The following is a 15000-nucleotide window of genomic DNA, read 5'->3' as shown; positions in this document are numbered from 1 at the left end:
CTACCCTCCTTCCCCTCTCCTCTCTCCTCATCAGACTCTATCTCCTCGTTCTCTGTTCCCCTTTCAGTCCTCCCCTCTCCTCACTCGACACTTTCTCTCCGCTCTCTGCTCTCCTTCCCCTCTCCCTTCTCCTCCTTCCTCCCTGCTTCCCCTCGTTCCCTTCGGCGTGGAGTGATAAAGGGCGGCCTCGTGAGCTGAGAACCCTCGTAAAATCCTTCAAGTTCCTTTCAAAATTCATATCCTCGATTTAATGACTGTTTACCATCGCTCTTCTGTTTATACAACGAAGAGGAGATGGAGGGGCAAGGGAGGGAGGGGGAGGAAAAGAGGGAAGGAGAGGAACAGAGAGGGAAAAAAGGAGAAAGAGAGAGTTTGATAGGAGGAAGCGACCTGGGGATGTTTTTGGAAAATCTCCCTTTCTCTCTCCCTTCGTCTGGTTGTCTGAGACGTCCCGAGAGAAGAGAGGGAAAAAAATGTTGGCTAGAAAAAGGAAAAGCCATCGTCTCAAGCTTATTTTTCTTTGGGTATTTTCCTTCTCGAAATTTGACGTTAAAGTTCGCTCGACTAAACACAAATGAATTGCTCATAAAACCTTATGGTGATTCTTCCACCATCGCTCCATCGCCTTCATTCTGATTGCATCTGCGGGTTTATGCGAAGGAGAAGGTGAAGGTTATAATTGCATGGGATGGCGGAAGGTGGAGGCTTCCGATAAGGAAATGAATAAACAGATAAGAGATCGCATTTTCCAATTTTCTAAGAGAAGCATATTTAATGTTTTTCTACCTATTGAAATATGTGATATCAAGGTTCTCGCATTTTTCCCATATTTCTAAGAAAAGCAAAATTTAGTGTTTTCCAAGTTTCCTAGTTAAGTATAGTGAACGTTTTTCTACCTTCTGAAATATGATAAAGGTTTTCGCATTTTCCCGTTTTCAAAGAAAAAGCATAGTGAAGGTTTATCTACCTTTTGGAATATATAATATTTCAAAGAAAAACATAGTATATCTTTATTTACCCTCTGAAATATATATATTTGTATGTGTGTGTGTGTGTGTGTATTCTCGTAATTGATTATTTACATTCGAAAAGTAATAAAGCGATAAGCGTTCTCGTAATTTTTACCTTTAAAGGAAGCCTAGTAACTGTATCTACCATCTTTACCAAATAAAGATAAGGACCCCCTTTTGAAAATTGTTATCTTGATTTGGTAATAAATATAGATAAATATTGATCTGGGAGATAAAAAAAGAATCAAGGTATATTACATTCAGTAAAGCCAAACGAATATAAAAACACATATTTGCCAAACAAGTATTTCAATTAAACTGATAGGTACTTATTGTCACGTGATGTCACACGTGTTTCAAATTAAGGACCACCTAATTAAAACTGGCCATTTGGGTATTTATTACGTGTTGGCTTTGATCTAGCAACTGCTAAATATTCCTGCCAGAGACACCTGGATTGGCTGGTACGAACAGGTGAGAGATGCGGATAGACAAGAAATTATGAGAGAGTGATAAACCAGTGAAATGTGACAGAATGGAATATAGTACGTGAATCAAAGGTAATGTAAACACAATTCAAAACATATGACAATGCAAAGAGGAGATAAAAAGAGAGATAGATAGATAAACAAATAAACAGAACAATATGATATAGATATTCAATCTAAAAAAATAATAATAATCAGGAATCACAGAAGCCAAAATAATCTTAGCTTGTGATGAAAGAATAAAAACACAAATCACCCGATGACAATATGATATAGATATGCAATCTAAAAAATAAATAAATAAATCAGGAATCACAGAAACCAAAATAATCTCAGCATGTGATGAAAGAATAAAAACACAAATCACTCGATGACAATATGATATAGATATGTAATCTAAAAATAATAATAATAATCAGGAATCACAGAAACCAAAATAATCCCAGCTTGTGATGAAAGAATAAAAACACGAATCACTCGATGACAATATGATATAGATATGTAATCTAAAAATAATAATAATAATCAGGAATCACAGAAACCAAAATAATCTCAGCTTGTGATGAAAGAATAAAAACACATATCACTCGATGACAATATGATACAGATATGTAATCTAAAAACTAAAAATAAATCAGGAATCACAGAAACCAAAATAATCTCAGCTTGTGATGAAAGAATAAAAACACGAATCACCCGATGACTTACCAACGCAGATAAGCAGAATCGGGCAAGGGCAACGGAGCAGCGGAGCGTAATGGCAGACTAAGCTCTCCTTTGATGCTACGCTAACCACTGTTCCGCAGCCGAAGGGGAAACGACCGAACTTGGAACAACACGAACGAGCCGCCTCGGTTATAACTCTTGTTCCGGCGAGGTTCCATGGCGCGTGTCTATTGTGTGTACTTTTTTAGTGGCCGTGGGTGGGTATTTTCGGTTGTTTGTTGCTGTTGTTTTTTTGGATTTTGTTTATTTGTTTGTTTATGTATTTGGTATTTTCGTGTTTTTTTTTTTGGGGGGGGTTGTTTGTTTGTTTGTTTTTGTTGTGTTTGTGTATTCGTGTTGTTGTGTTTGTGTATTCGTGTTGTTGTGTTTATTGTATATTTTGTTTATTGTGATGTTTTAGGATGGGTGACTTCATCAACAACAAAAACAGATTTTTGTACCTAAAAGGTAAAATGTTAAGTTGAATTATCAAATAATAAAAACATATTAACAGAAATATCTGACAAACTCGACCACCTTCCTCACCACTGTTTGTCGTACGGATTTTTGGCATCATTTCTGACTTTTTTCCGTTTTCTCTTTTATTGTCGCCCTATAAAGGACGCCATACACGAAGCACATGCGCCGAATGTCTCAAAAATAGATCTTTCAAAATAGCATGAAGGGAATCCCATTGCACGAAACCCGGTAATATCCCGGACCTATCCTTTTTTACGGGATCCTTCAAGTCTGCCTTGTGTACTGCTTTATATTTTCTGGATCCTCCGTCCCGGCAAACAAAAGAGGATCGGAACAAAGGCATCGCAACGCACAACGCAGAATCCGATTCCCTGCTCTGCCAGACTCTCGCATCCAGATCCTTTGTCGAGCCGTCTGCAATCCCCAATAGATGGCACTGTTGCGATGCGGATTATCTGATTTGTGTTGAAGTTTTGAATATAAACAGCAATACAATATGGCTGGAGGAATTTGATTGTGAATGTGCAGTTGCAGTTAGCGAGGGTCCGCCCATATCCTCGACTCTTCTGTATTTAACAACCATACACACTGCTGACCCCGCTATAAAGAACCCTCGTCTTCTGTGCACCAACGGCTTGAATTCAGAGGAAAAGCATAGCCGAGTGGACCAAGGGGAGGAGGGTTCTATTTGATGCTCCAGTAGGTAAAAATGGCTTAATGGAATCTCAAGTTTATTGCGGGAGAACAAAAGAAGGCCGAGGCGGTGCAGCCCGGGCCAAGGAAATGGCTGGGAGCATTCTGAATTTCATGCTCCAGATCTTACCAAATTGTAGGATTTGGGACGAAGGCGGGAGCGAGAGAGGAGAAGGAGAGACGCCAAGACAAACAGAAGTGGATAGTAAGAAGGAAAAGGATATAGAGATATTAGCATTGTGAAAAAAATAAAGAACAGAAGAATAAGAAAACAAAATTCGTTGTATCAGTTAATACGAAAGAATTGCATGACCAGAAAAGTCGAAATCCAAAACGATCTGATATATACATATTTTAAATATCATGGCCTGATAACATTAGATTTTACGACCATATCCAATGGAACCAAACATATTTACAAATTCATACACGGAATTTACCCAAAAGAAAGTCTACATGAAGTCAAATAGTAAAAAACAAAAAGAAATTCATCGAAAATTTCTTAACGGCTATATCAGACATCATCTTAAGTCCCTGGAATGTAAAAGGACGAAAAAATATGCGAATAAATTTAGAAATATAGTGTAGTCAACAAAACACATTACTTTTAACAAGAAGAAAGTAAAAACACGGAAAAAATGTTATCCTGGTGAGCAATGACAAACACAGGATAACAATACATGCTTCTTATTTTCAAGTATTGGTATAAAACGTATATTTAGCAAAAACTAGTCTACATAATACGCCCAAGACTGCTCTTCTCCCGGTATGCTAATTTCCTGAAACGAGACACGACCATGCTTTTTTTCTATTTTCTTATTCTTTCTCTGCTGAAGTTTCCAAGAAACTGGAATTAACGCGGTCGCCAAGACAACGCGGTACAGTGACGGAGAAAAAAGTCTTGGTGAACTGAAGCTTCGAATCTGAAGTCTTTTGATGAACTGAAGCTTCGAATCTGAAGTCTTTTGATGAACTGAAGCTTCGAATCTGAAGTCTTTTGATGAATTGAAGCTTCGAATCTGAAGTCTTTTGATGAATTGAAGCTTCGAATCTGAAGTCTTTTGATGAATTGAAGCTTCGAATCTGAAGTCTTTTGATGAACTGAAGCTTCGAATCTGAAGTCTTTTGATGAATTGAAGCTTCGAATCTGAAGTCTTTTGATGAATTGAAGCTTCGAATCTGAAGTCTTTTGATGAATTGAAGCTTCGAATCTGAAGTCTTTTGATGAATTGAAGCTTCGAATCTGAAGTCTTTTGATGAATTGAAGCTTCGAATCTGAAGTCTTTTGATGAATAGAAGCTTCGAATCTGTCTCACCCTATACAAAAAAATGTGGCATTGTGCGAATATTCGACACGGTATTCGAAGCGTGTCAGACAAGCGTTTTGACCGAGATTGTACCTCCATTTCTCTCTCTCGTCGTTACCTTTTGCTGCAATGTCTGGTTTTATGCGAGCTCGAATCCACAACGAGACTAACAATGAATCATATATATTTTTTTTATTTTTCCTTTTATTTCATTTCTTCTTTTCCCTCTTTCGCCCCCCAAAACCATCCCGCACACATGCTGCAATGGCCGAGATTTGAATAATACCAATTTATTTGACTGTTTGCAAAGCGCACACGTGTGGCTATGATATACGAGGCGGGGCAAGAAAGTGCTATTGTCCCTGCGCGGAAGGTCGACTGTGAAGGACCACGTAACACTTCGTTCCTTTATTGCACGTTTAGGCATGTTTTACGTTATATTGGGTAAATCACATTCTCTCTCTCTCTCTCTCTCTCTCTCTCTCTCTCTCTCTCTCTCTCTCTCTCTCTCTCTCTCTCTCTCTCTCTCTCTCTCTCTCTCTCTTTCTCTCTCTCTCTCTCTCTCTCTCTCTCTCTCTCTCTCTCTCTCTCTCTCTCTTCTCTCTTTATCTATCCCTCTATCTATATATATTTATCTTTATCTATCTATTTGTCTTTCTATATCTATTTGTCTTTATCTATCTATTTATCTATCCATATCTATCTATCTACTCATAACTGTCTGTCGGTCATTTTATATCTGTATCTATCTGCTTGGCTATCTATCTATCAGTGCCTGTGAATTTGTCTATCTTTATCTAGCTCTACCTATCTCTATCACACTCTCTTTCTCTGTGTCTTTCTCCATCTCTGTCTAGTTATCTGCCCATCTGTTTCTATCAATCTACTGCCGATCCATCTATCTATCTATCTATTTGTCGGGCTATCAGTCTATCCGTTTCACTCCTCTCTCTCTCTCTCTCTCTCCCTCTCTCTCTCTCTCATATTTATCACTTAATTGATCATATCAGTCCTTAGCGACGTTATTCACAATCCTCCGAAGAGCTAAACTTACCTTCACCTCCAGAGTCCGGTGGATGACAACTGAAAAAAGAAAAAAAAACATTAATCTCAGTGGACGAAAAGACATGAAAATAAGAATAAAAATGAAATGGAAATTCACCTTGATATAAATCTGATACACCTATACCTCAATACACATACACACGCCCACGTTTTAGGCCTATGTCACACCGACATTGCCACGCTGCGTACAAGAGGTGTGTGTGTGTATGGGGGGGGGGGAGGTTACACTCAAGACACTTAGGTATTCATTGCGCTTACCGTTAGTCCTTTTCCACCCCTTTCTACCCCCTTTCCCCTGCATTCTGAACACTGTCACCCTTCTGATTCTCGTTTTAGTGCAGTGTTTAAGCCGGGACAAGACTCGGGAGTGCAGCTTTAACTACGGTTTATATGGGGGCAGCGAAGGAGCTCCTTACCGAAAGGGTTAAGAAGACGTTCTCTCTCCTTTTCCCTTTCCTCAGGTTTATTTCGTTTTCCTTTTGGTGTTCTTTTTCGATTGTAGTTTTTGGGTTTTCTGGTCTTATTTTCGTTTTCCTTTTTTTTTAGGTCTTATTTTGCTGTTGATTATTTTTTTCATGTGTGATTACTTGGTCATATTTAATTAGTGATAGTGATTTGATATCGGTTATGCAGCAACATGTAAAATATGCCAAAGACTTTTTTTGATGATAGTGGCAATATCTGAAATGAAAATCAAATATTATTTACATATATACCATTCTTAAAGCAGCTGCCGAGCATGATAAAAAGAAAAAAAAACATGCAATTGTATATAGAAGTATAGATCATGATGATAACCTTTATTGTACCTGTAGATAAATAACGTATGCATTTATGAGTTTTCAATGTCCCTCTTGAATATAGTGGTCACCCTCCCACACACTTTCCTGGCAAGTGATGTCTCTATTGTGCGCGAGGCTGATGTCATCCAGGGGTCCTACAGCGCCTCCTACGGGAGTTTCGGAACACGAGTAATAAAAGCTTCCAGTCATCGAATGGTAGATTTTAGAGTTGTTCCAAATCGTCCTAATGATCGGATAAAAACCCGTAAACCTTGGGGCGGTATGACATGGTCTATCCCAAACGCCGGTCCTTATTTGGCCCTCATTAAACCACTTCCACTTCGAGCACATCTGTCGCCATTTTATGACAAAACTCCGATGATTTACGCCTAAACGCCACGGAAAGGAGGTCCTAATCGTCCAAGGAATCAAGCTGGGACATGCGAAGTCTTCCGAAAATAAAAATCTGAATATGTATCGCTGTCTCCTATATTTTTGACCGTCGGCGTTATCTCCCAGAATCACACGCTGGCTCCATGTTTCTTGTATCTAGCAGGGTCGCCATCTTGATGAAAATGCTATGTAAATTTTCCCAACGTCGCCTGATAAAACGATAATCCCAGCTTCCTCTCATTCCTCGCCCCCGCCCCCCGCCATGCCACCGCGGGCCAGGATCCTTCTGCTGGAACCCGTCCCGCGCTACCCGCAGCCCGGCAGGAACCTCGAGGAGAACAGAGATACACGTTCCCTACAATGAATTTGTCCGGATGGTGAGGGGCCGGGAGAGGGTCGCCGGAGGGGGAGGGGGCGAGGGGAGGAGAGGCAGCAAGGGGGTTGGGTGGGGGGCGTGGAGGTGGAAGACGGGCAGTAAGATGGGTGGAAGAGGGACATCAAGGGGGAGGATGGAAGAGGAAAAGAAACAGCTAGGGAGAAAGGGGGAGAGAGTGGAAGAGGACAAGATGGTGGAAGAAGGACAGTAAGGGGATAGTGGAGGAAAAGAAACAGTTTAGAAGGGAGGGCGAGGAGGTGGAAGAGGTGCATCTAGGAGGGTTGCAGTAGAGGAGGAAAAAAACAGCCAAGGAGGTGGATGAAGAGAAACAGCAAGGAAGGGGGAGCGTGGAGGTGGAAGAGGGGCAGGTAGGAGGGTGAGTGAAAATAAACAGCAAAGAAGGAAGGGCATCAGAGTGGAAGACAGACAGCCTTGGGTGGAAGAGAAGAGACGCCAAAGAGACAGAGGAGAAGAGAGTACATGTAGGTGGAAGAAGAATGACAAACAAAACAGACGTCCAGGAGGGTCGCCGAGGAGGTGGAAAAAATGGAACAAACCAGGAAGAGAAAGTGGAGAGGAAATGGAAGTGGAACAAACCAGGAAGGAAGGGTGGAGAGGGGAAATGGAAGAAGAGGAGAAACATCAGAAAGAGGGGGGAGGGGGGTCGTCGAGATGGAAGAAGAGGAGAAGCAAGGAGGGACAAGTCAGGGACAGAGGGCGTGGCGATGGTCGAGAGGATGAGGGTGAGGAGAGACCTAATATTAGAACTGAAATGAGGAAAACAGACAGCGTAGGGGAGGAGCGTAAGAGGAAGATTATATTAAAGAAGGGGAGAGAGGAAGATGATAATCAAGGAGGGTGTCATAGGGGTGATGAGAGAGGGGCTAAAGGATGGAGGAAAGAGAGAGACAGAGAGGGGGAGGGCCGGCGAGAAGGGGAGAGAGGGAGAGACAAACAGAGAGAGAGAGAGAGACTGACAAACAAAGTAAGGAAGACCAACAAACAGATAGACAGAAAAAGAATACGAAAGAAAAAACATAGACTTGAATAAGTTGGTTGTGCAGGTCTCTCTTAAAGACCTTCAACCAAATAACCCAAATTACATCACTGTTTAACCTTTTAAAAGAAATATCAACAAAATCTTGGCCGGATCAAATCTTTCCTAATTACAGAAACGAAAAGAAATAACACAAAGCCCGGCTAGGATGCTCGCATGACCTTAAACGGCAAGAACTCTTAATTTGTTGATCGAACATAATGACCAAAAGTAGTCCTGGGCAATAAACCCCGAGTAAAGTTATCGCAGTTCTCTATTTTTACTCCATAATCCCTCTCCCTCAGGCTTCCTTCCTCCCTCGAGCTATTACTCTCCCATTTATCGACAGACTCAAGAACGCCTCGTAATAAGCCATAACCTCACGTCCTTCCCTGGCAATGCCTCCGCCGCCTCCGCTCGCTCTTGCCAGCCTACATCACCACACGCCATGGTTATCATTACTCTGGCAGGGTTATCATCACCGTCGCCCTGTCCTTGTACAGGCTATATAAGGGCCCTTTGCTCCCGTGTGTATTAACTACCGTTTGTGAGGACTAGTTCGAGTCGTGAACTTTAGCGCTTCGCTGTATATCTAAATTCGTTAGGGAATACGATCATCACTATTGGATCCATCACCATCAAGACTCACCATCCTTTCCTCGCCCCGGCCGTCACCATCACGAGGTGTGGGTGCCAGACTCCGGGACAGGCGGCCCTCCAGCCCTAGCTTCAATATATCACCTGTTTATGAGTCTATAAAAAACTTATACCAACGGAAGGAAACGCTGCTTCGACAAATACCCCTTTGCCTGGGGGGTGCGGGTAGGAGGTGGAAGCGAGGGGTTTGGGGAGGCTGTGGGGGGAGGGGGTGGGGTTGGGGATCCACCTGGAAATGGAGGAAGGAAAAAGAGAGAGGGTTTCCATGGGGGGTTTCGCCTCTCGTCTGCCTATTCATTGTGTAGAGTGTGTGAAATCTGTCTGTATACTTCTGAAACGTTTGATTAAGTGGGTTTTCGTTAAAAGGCAGTTAATATTAATACCGTATCCTTGTGAAAACCAAATTTTGATTATTTTCTCTTTTTATTTGAAATAGCTTACCATTCTTATTGTCTGCTTACATTTTTACGTTAGTCTAACCCATACCTAATTTCCAGAGCAACAAACAAAAGAACAATCATCCGCAGCAGAAGAAACGAAAAAGGAAAACTCAAAATACCCCCAAAAAGTATCAAATATCAGCGGTCTTAGGCCTAAGGCCCCCAAATGAAATGGTTTAGGCCTAGCATACAAAATGGGAGAGCGATGGCCCGGCATACAAATGGGCTGGTCTGGCCGAGGCACTGAGACGTCCAGCCCCTTGTGATCCTCCTGATGGACGTCTCGCCCCGGGATTTATGTTGAAAAAGAAGAGCGGCGCCATTTTGTGGGCGGAAAGGGAAAAAAGTCGTAATTTCTCCCAAGACCGCCGGCGAGAGACGCAAGACGCCCCGGGAACGCTTGCTCCGAACGAATAAAAGAAACGGGGAAGGCCGGGCTTTCGAAGGCGACCTCGCGACCGCTGTTTCACCTCGGAGAAAGCAAGGCTGGCTCCCCGGCAACGACCAAAGACACGCGCTCATGTCACTCCCAATCTCCTTCGCCTTCGCCGTATCCCCAGAGTGGCATTCACGATAAGAAATAAGAAAAAATAACATGTCTAGCTTCCCTGCTAATGAAGATACCAGACCCTCCGGTTGCGAGTCATCATTTTTCTTCTGCCCACAGAGTCGAGCTGGGACTGCCAGTGTTGACTTTCGGCGCTCGCTTTTTCATCCAGCTAATAGATTAATTAATAAGGAAACGTGGCTTTTATGAAATAATCACTCCTACGTCTCGTGGGAAACATAATTCAGTCATCGACGTGCGTGGAAGTCATTCAGCTGGATTTTACGATAAGCTAAAAATAAATAGATATGTCTACCCGAATCGGTTTCCGGAGGAGATATCTGCCAACATGGCAACTGTGGAACTCGTTAACGATCTTCCCCTAGAATCACGGGGTTGCTAGTTCGTCCTTAACTGCTCTAGGGGAGAGGGACCACAAAATGCATTTCGGATTTTATTCCATTAATGTTTTCCTTCTGCGTTTCTTATGGAAATGAAGATGGTCATCCTCGGTATTAATATGCGGTGACTTTTCATGTTCTTCCCGATGTTACAGAAAATGTTTCTTATATGTATGGAAATTGGTTCTATTTGCACGGATTTATTTTCGGATTGCAAATAATACTCACATTTATTACATAATACATGAAAGAAAGTGAAGGCAAAAAAAATCAGCAGAGCACCAACTTTCATACAGTCGGTATCCACTATAAAATCCCTCTTTATCCTTGGCTTCATAAAATCGACACCCTTGGCCCCCAAAGTATGTAATCTTTCAAATGCATTCCTGACTAAATATTCGGTGACCATTTCATGAGCTTCTACATACATGATAGTGACATAAAAAGAAAATAAATTACCATAAGATATTCAGAGCCCAAAAGAATCCCCACACCTTAACAGAAAGGAGGAGAAAGTGCATAGAGGCTATAAAGAACGCATTATGCTAAGGGAACCACCGTTATAGGCATGTAGGAACGTCTTCATCAGCACCCACGTTTAAACCTGTCTTGCCCCAGCAACATCACTTCCATTTTGAGGTCAAGGGTTCAAGACGAGGCGAGGAGGCGGCCCTCGCAACCCCGCCCGGCGCACCTCAACACTTATTCAACGGCAATATTGCACATGCACGAAAATCTAATGTAATCAGAGGATAACCAAGCAAGAGGCGAGGAGGAGGAAGGGGCGCCCTTGCAACGCTGCTGCCAAGGCTTCAATAAACTCGACAACGCTGTCGCTGCTGGCCTTAAAGGGAACATAAATATGGATGCGACGCCTTGCAATACCTCATTACATGGAAGAATACAAGCGTTATGGAGGCCAGAAATGACTTCATTACCACCTGTGCCCAGACCGCGGCGGTGGGGGAAGGGGCCGGGCCGTGGGTCTTGGCCGGCGAGGGCGGTGTGGGGAAGGGGCCCGCGCACTCGGTGGGGATCCTGATTGATGTGGGAAACGGGGGTTTAACGTTTGAATTTTAAGCAGCAACGACCGATTGCAGGGGCTTATCCCCTTCTGTGAACCTCCCAGCGGCTCGGCAATCAAGGTCTGGCCGGCCGAAAGTCCTCCGACGGGGCGCGGGGACTCGAAGAGCTCATTTACGGAACAAGAAAGCGACTGTGTCTTATTATGCGACGCGACACCCAGCGTTGGAAGCCCATTTCCTCCGTTCAAAGGCCGCGACACCACGAATCAAGCGCGGGTTCTGCAAGAGTGACCCTTAAACCGGATGGTCGCTTATTCGCAAACCTCAACATCCGCTCGGAGACACACGGAAGGAATGAGGTGATATACTCAGCAATCCCGCCTTTTATGTACTCTCAAGCCGGCGGGATTCTCGGGCATCAGCTGTCAGGACTAATCGGCAGCCTTCAGTGAAAAGCCCAGATGGGGCTCACCTCTCATTAGGCCCTGAATTATGTCCCCGTGTTCCTCTCTGCTTCTCTCTCTTCTCTCTCTCTGTCTCTTTTTTTCTTTCTTCATCTCTGTCTTTCTACCTCTCTCTCTCTCTCTCTCTCTCTCTCTCTCTCTCTCTCTCTCTCTCTCTCTCTCTCTCTCTCTCTCTCTCTCTCTCTCTCTTTCTCTTTCTCTTTCTCTCTCTCTCTCTCTCTCTCTCTCTCTCTCAAGAATAAATTCTAATTCTTACATTTTCTTCAGTGTGATTAATAGCTTTGATTAAGGGCATCACGCAAAGGTCCTCTTCTCCCTTGTCCCTCCCTTCTCCGTTTATAAGAAATAAAAGGGACAGAGAGGGTGGGAGGCAATGAGAGGGGGAGGGAGGAGAGAGGGAGAGAGAGAGAGAGGGAGGAGGGAGAGAGAGGGAGGGAGGACAGAGAGAGGGAGGGAGGAGAGAGAGAGGGAGGGAGGAGAGAGAGAGGGAGGGAGGAGGGAAGGAGAGAGAGAGGGAGGAGGGAGAGAGAGAGAGAGAGAGAGGACAATTGTAAAAAATAAGATAGAGAAATGAGAAAAGAAAAGAAAAAAATATACATCCCATAACTCGAAAGGACATAAACCCCACCAACCAAAAAATAAAAAAATAAAATGAAAAAAAGAACCAAGCACACACGCTCTTCGAAAAAAAACATCATTTGATTGCAATATATCGTGCATCCAGATTTTCGCCGGGAATTAATCGGCGATGATCAATTGATTACCCCCGCGGGATTGGGGCAATTATGAAGCAATGATTATGAGTTTTATAAGGAAAGAGTTGGCAGCATGACGTGTTTATGGCCTAAGACGTACATGCGCCGCCAGGAAGTAATCTCGGGATGGGCTGTGTAGGTGTTGGTGGGGAGAGGGGGGAGGGGGGAGTGGGGGAGGGAGGGTAGGAGAGGGTGGGAGGGAAGGTGGGAGAGGGTGGGAGGGTGGGCGGGAGGGAAGGAGGGTGGGCGGGAGGGTAGTAGGGTGGGAGGGAGGGAAGGAAGGTAGGAGAGGGTGGGCGGGAGGGAAGGAGGGTAGAAGAGGGTGGGTGGGAAGGAAGGAACCAGAAGAAGGTGGGAGGGAGGGAATAAGAGAAGGAGGTTAGAAAAGGGTGGGCGCAAGGGTTGGAGAGAGAGAGGGAACGAGAGAAGGAGAGTAGAAAATGGTGGGAGAGAAGATGGGAGGGAGGGCAAAAGAGGGTGGAAGGGAGGTACAGGGTGGAGAGGAGGGAGGGAGAGAGTAGGTAGAAGGGGTTTAAGAGGGCAAGATAGGGAGGGAAGGAGGAGGTAGAGGGGGTGTTAGTAGGAATGAGTAAGAGAGGGAGAAAGATATGAAGGGAGAGGTAAAGAAAATGTGTGAGGGTAAAGGGGAAAGAGGATATAAGACAAAGCGAGTGAATAAAAGAGAGAGGAGGAGGGAATCCAGAGAAGATTGAGGGAGTCGAAGAGGACATGATGATGGGGGAAGAGAGTGTAAGGGAGAATGAAGGACGGAGAGAGGAAGATTGGAGGATGTAAACAGATATAGCGAGGCGAAGAAGGGGAGGGAAAAAGAAGATAAATATTGGGAAAAAAGGTAGGTGGCAAGGAAGGAAAAGAAAAAGGAAATGAGAAAGAAGGGATAACAAAGGAGATGGATGGCAGTTGGAAGAATTTAAGAAGAAGAAAAAGATAAGAAGATAAATAGAACAAAAGAGAAAAGGAGGAGGAGGAGTCATGAAATCACGAAGGAAGGGAGGTAAAAGAAAAAGATAAATGATTGGAATGGTGAAAAATGAAGTGAAAGAAATTAAGAAGAAAGAAAGAACGGTTAGAGAAAAAAATAAAAATTGAATTAGGAGAAGGAAAGAGAAGTAAAACACACGTGGAAAGATAAAAAAGAGGAAGAGAGAATAAAAAGCGATGCATGAAGAAAGGAACAAAAAAAAAAGGAAAAACAAAGAAAATATTATAAAGATAAATAACACAAAAGGCGGATCGGAAATTTACATCAAACAAAATAAAAGCTTTAATTGTGAGATGAAAAGGGAATTAGGAAGGGGAGATAAAGAGAGGAAATGAAGCAAAGGAATGGAAGAGGGGAGAGAAGAAATGTATTTTATGATCTTCATTAGTATGACCGCTTTTGACATGATGATAATGATATCATTTAGAATATCATTATCGTTGCAATGATTTTTAGATTTTTTGATATGATTGTTAGTTTTCATTATCATTGTTTTTAATATAATCATCGTTACGATTATTATCTTCATTATTATTATCATTCATATCATCATCATAATCCTCATCATCATAATTATCATTATTATCATCATTATCATTATCATTATTATCATCATCATCATTTTTTGTTATTGTTATCATTATTACTATTATTACTACTGTTATTATTATCATTATGACTGTTGTTGCTATTGCTGTCATTGCTATTATCCCTATCATTATTATTAATAATATTATTAGTATCATTATAAGTATTATCATCATCATCATTATTACCATTATCATTGTTATCATTATAATTGTTATCATTATCATTACTATAATAATCATCATTACTGTAATAAATGATAATGTTATCATCATTGTTATCCTTATCATTAACATCATTATCACAATTGCATTATCATTATTAACATTTCTGTTATCATTATTATTGTCATCATCATTTCCATTGTTAGTAGTAGCATAATTTTCGACATTATCATTAGCATTATACTCATTATCATTATCAGTATGATTTTCATTGTCATTAGTAGCTGTAACAGTAATATTACTGCATTACCTCTATTACGGTTACTATTATAATTATTCTCATCGTCATTGTCATCATTATCATTATCATTTTTTCCTCATTGCTTTAGCTGTTTTCGTTCTTATTGCTGTTGTTGTATATGATGTTGATGTTGTTGTTGTTGTTGACAATGATGTTACCGCCAATGCATGATATTATATTTATCATTATCTTTGTCTCATTCTTTTCATTCTTTTCACTAACATACTTCGAATAAGGGATGGAGACACAAGCCTAATAGATTAAAAGTTACAAAGATAAATATTGAACCACTGAATTACATACAAAGTGGGGAAAGATTT

The 15000-nt window shown here is 42.0% G+C and overlaps 1 protein-coding gene across 2 annotated transcripts in view; it reads right to left on the bottom strand.

The window, feature by feature from the left end:
- LOC113808306 (homeobox protein abdominal-B) overlaps positions 1 to 15000 on the bottom strand; it is a 602984-nt gene that overhangs the window by 319953 nt on the left and 268031 nt on the right. For both annotated transcript variants that reach the window (XM_070114012.1, XM_070114014.1), the window contains exon 3: positions 5738 to 5766. The gene's annotated coding sequence lies outside the window, so the exon portion shown is untranslated. The remainder of the gene's footprint in view (positions 1 to 5737; positions 5767 to 15000) is intronic.

The sequence above is a fragment of the Penaeus vannamei genome, chromosome 35 (assembly GCF_042767895.1).
Source record: "Penaeus vannamei isolate JL-2024 chromosome 35, ASM4276789v1, whole genome shotgun sequence".
Lineage (NCBI taxonomy): Eukaryota > Metazoa > Arthropoda > Malacostraca > Decapoda > Penaeidae > Penaeus > Penaeus vannamei.
The sequence above is the reverse complement of the archived record's forward strand: the minus strand, read 5'-3'. Positions and strand labels throughout refer to the sequence as shown.